The sequence below is a fragment of the Miniopterus schreibersii genome (assembly GCF_964146895.1).
Source record: "Miniopterus schreibersii genome assembly, chromosome: 10".
Taxonomy (NCBI): Eukaryota; Metazoa; Chordata; class Mammalia; order Chiroptera; family Miniopteridae; genus Miniopterus; species Miniopterus schreibersii.
Window position 1 is genome coordinate 50,138,601 of NC_138110.1, and position 4,758 is coordinate 50,143,358.

A 4,758-nucleotide genomic window follows, 5' to 3' on the forward strand; every position below is an offset into this window, starting at 1 on the left:
AGTCAATATTCAAGAAAAGAAAAGTTGGCTTTCTTTCAATCCCACCACCTGGTTGCATTAAATCCTCAAACTGAAACCTTACAAAATTGACATCAGGATAGAATGCATCCTTCTAGACATTTTCATATGCCTTATGCACAAATATATGCATATCCACTGAGAAGGGGTTATTTATGTAAATGTTATAATTTGCATTTTATTATGTACCTTGCTTCTTTTTTCATTCAACAATATATCTTGGAGGCTTCTTCATGCTAATAAATATAGAATAACTTCATTCTCCTTACTATTGCCTTATTTAAAGAATGGTTACACTGTGGTCTAGGAATGGACATTGAGTTTATTTCTGTTTTTTTACTCTTCCAATGAACATCTTTATTAATGCCTTCTAGCATATATAAACAATGGTTTCACTTCCAAAGAAGTGGAATCCTGCCCTAGCCGGTTTGGCTCAGTGGTTAGAGCGTCGGCCCACAGACTGAAGGGTCCAGGGTTTGATTCTGGCCAAGGGCACGTATCTCAGTTGCAGGCTCAATCCTGGGCCCTGGTTGGGCTCACGTGGAGGCAACCAGTCAATGTGTCTCTCTCACATTGATGTTTCTCTCTCTCTCTCCTTTTCACTCTCTCTGAAAAGCAATGGAAAAAATATCCTCAGGTGAAGACTGAAAAAAAAAGAAGTGGAATCCTATATCAGAGGCGATGTGCATTTATGATTTTAATATATACAGGCAGTAAAAATTCATTATTAACTAAAAACAATTTTCAATTCAGTCACCTTAATCCCAGAGACAAATTTCAAGTACTGTGATTTTTCTTATATATTTAAATTGCAGTTAAAATTGCAACAACCAAAATGTATGCTTCTTGTAAAAAATAGATACCCATGTGTTTTTTAAAGTGCAAGTTGCTTCCCTTCCTATCCCAGTCACTCTGCCAACTGTGACTAGTTGGCATGTATACTTTCAGACTATTTACTCTGCATTTACGCACAAACAAATAGCATATAGCATATAAAAACCGATTTTTTCTTTTTACATAAACACAGATAGATAGGCAAATGGATATAAAACTTGATTTTCCACTTTACTGACATATCTTGTATATCTTTCTATGTGAGTATTTTCATATCTGATCTTTACATTTAACATCTCAACTGGAGATTGAACCTGCAACCTAGGTATGTGCCCTGATGGGACTCAAACCCTCAACCTTTTGGTGTATAGAGTGATGCTCCAACCAACTGAGCCACCTGGCCAGGCCATGGTTGCATAAAAGTTTATTGTAAGAGAGACCATAATAAATTTACTCTGTCCACATTTCATTGTTGTTTTCAGTCCTTTGCTATCATGAATGAAGCTGCAGTGAATATTTGGGCACGTGCATCATGTTGTGCTTTGAAAATACATTGAACTAAAACAAGCAAAACTAATCTTAGAAGTGCTGGGAGACAGGTATTAGAAGACAGGAAATCAGTTGCCCTTGGGAAAGGTTGGTGATTGGAAAGAGACACACGGAGGGTTTCTGAGGCGTTGGTAATGTACTGTTTCTTGATCTGGGTGCTAATTACATGGATATGTTCAGTTTGTGAAAATTCATCAAGAAGTATACTTATGAGTTGTAAATTTGTCTGTAGTTATACTAAAACAAAACTTTAAAATGTAGGTGAAAAAATAATCTGTTTCTGTTTTTCTTAGGATAAGCTAGATGTGACAGAAGCTCTATAACAAGTTAAATTCTAATTTGTGCAAAACTCATATACTGAAAAGAGTTAAATAATTTGCTCACAGATATTGGACAAGTAATTAGGGGAAGCATAGGGTGAAATGGGACTAAATTTACTCAGGGATTTAATAAGTCCAGAAGCCTGAGAAAAAGTGTCCTGAGAAAGTGATGTTTCAGCTAAAGTTTGAAAGATAATGAAATCTGTTTCTATCTTTTTTTTTCCTCTTGGGTTTTCGTATGTATTCTCATATGTCTGGTGATTTTTAATTAAGTGCCAGATACTGTGTATGAAAAAATCGTAGAAACAATAAAAATCATACAGGTAATGGATGATATTATCTTTCTTCAGAAAGAATTTACATTTGCTTCTAGAGGACATTTGCTAGAACAGTTGCCAGGCTAGAAACATTTGCCATTCAAGAACATCTAAATCCAACCAAGGAGATGTTCAAAACAAAGCTATGAGAGATAGCCTACTGCCAGTTCACTTTTGTTTTGTTTTAATAATAATAATTCAATTGAAATATAATTCACATACTGTATAAGTCACCTATTCTAAGTGCAAAATTCAATGGTTTTTAGAATATTCACAGATGTGTGCAACCATCAGTATTGTCAAATTTAGAAACTCCATACTATTTAGCTACCACCTCTTTTGTCACCTGTATCCCCCTCCCTAGACCTAAGCAATCGCTAATCTACTTTTTGTCTGTATATATTTGCATATTTGGACATTTCATAGAAAAGGGATCATATTACATGTGGTCTTTGTGACTGCCTTCTGTCACTTAGCACAGTGTTTTCAAGGTTCATCCGTGTTGCAACTGTATCAGCACTTCCTTCCTTTTATGGCAGACTAATATCCCATTGTATGGATCAACCGTACTTTATCCATTCACCAGTTGATAAATAGTTGGATAGTTTCTACCTTTTGGCTATTATGAATAGTACTTCTATAAACATTTGTGTACAAGTTGTTGTGTGAACATGCATTTTTGTTTCTTGAGTAGGAACCGAAGAGTGGTATGGCTGAGTCATATGGTAACTCTTTGTTTAACCATTTGAAGAATTGCAAGACTATTTTCCAAAGTGGCTGCACCTTTTTACATTTAAAACAGCTGTGTACAAGGGTTCCAATTTCTCCACGTGTCATTGTCTGACTTTTGTATTATACCCATTCTAATGGGCAAGAAGTAGTATATCTCTTTGTAGTTTTGATTTGCATTTCCTTGATAGCTAATGATACCAATAATGTTTTCATATGTTTATTGGGCATTTGTGTAATTCTTTATAAAAATGCCTGTTCAAATCCTTTGCCCATTTTTAAATGGGTTGTCTTTTTTTTATTAAGTTGTAAGTTTTCTTTATATATTCAATATACAAGTCCCTTATCAGATACATGATTTTCAAATATTGTCTCCCATTGCGTGGGGTGTCTTTTTACTTTTTTGATAATGTCTTTGAAGCACTAACGTTTTAAATTTTTATGAAGTCCACTATATCTGGTTTTTTCCCATTGTTATACATGTTTTTGGTGTCATATCTGAGAATCTATTGTCAACTCTAAGGTTATGGAGATATATTCCTATGCTTATTATAACCATTTTATCATTTTAGATCTTCTATTTAGGTCATTGATTGATATTGAGTTAGTTTTTGTGTATGGTATGATGTAAGGGTCCGACTTCATTCTTTTGCATATGACTATCCAGTTTTTATTATCATTTGCTGAAAAGACTATTCTTTCCCCATCTTGGGAACATTGCCAAACATAGGTTAACCACAGACACTCAAGTTTATTTCTTGACTTTCAATTCTATTCCATTGCTTTATATGTGTTTATCCTTATGTTAGTACCACATCATCTTGATTACTATTTTTTGTAGTAAATTTTGAAATCAGAAAGTGTGAGTCCTCCTACTTTGTTCCTCTTTTTCATAATTGTTGTAGCTAGTCTTGGTCCCTTGTAATTCCATATGAATTTTAAAAATCAGTTTTTCACTTACTACAAAGAAGCCATAGGCAATTCTGATAAGGATTGCATTGAATCTGTAGATCAATTTAGAGAGCATTGTCACCTAAACAATATTAAGTCTTACAATCCATAAGATGGAATGTTTTTCCATTTATTTAGATTTTATTTCGTTTCTTTCAACAATGATTTATAGTTTTAGAATATAAATTTTGCACTTCTTTTTTCTTTTTTAATTAAATTTATTGGGGTGACACTGGTCAATGAAATTACATAGGCTTCAAGTGTACATTTTTATGATACATCATATGTATACTGTATTGTGTGCCCACCACCCAAAGTCAAATCTTCTTTCGTAACCATACCTTTTACCCCCTTTACCCTTTACAATCCCCCACTCCCTTCCCTCTGGTAGCCATCATATTGTTGTCTATGTCTGTGAGTTTTGGGGGGTTTTGTTTATTCATTTGTTTCTTTCCATTTCATATCCCACATATGAGTGAAATCATATGGTTCTTGACTTATTTTGCTTAGCATGATATTCTCAAGTTCCATGCATGTTGTCGTAAATGGCAGAATTTCATCTTTTCTTGTGGCTGAGTAGTATCCCATTGCATATATGTGACACATCTTCTTTATCCAATCATCTATCGAAGGACACTTTGGTTGTTTCCACGTCTTGGCCACGGTGAGTAATGCTGCAATGAACAAGGGGTGCATATATCTTTGCAAATAAATTTTTTCAAATTTTTGGGGTAGATACCCAGAAGAGGGGTTGCTGGGTTATAAGGTAACTCTATTCTTAATTTTTTGAGGCGCCTCCATACTGGTTTCCATAGTGGCTGTACCAGTTTCTATTCCCACCAGCAGTGAATGAGGGTTCCTTTTTCTCCACAACCTCTCCAACACTTGTTATTACTTGTCTTATTTATACAGCCATTCTAACAGGCGTGAGGGGTATCTCATTGTAATTTTTATTTGCATTTTCTTAATAACTAGTGACGTTCAGCATCTTTTCATATACCTGTTGGCAATTTACACATCTTCTTGGGAAAAGTATCTTT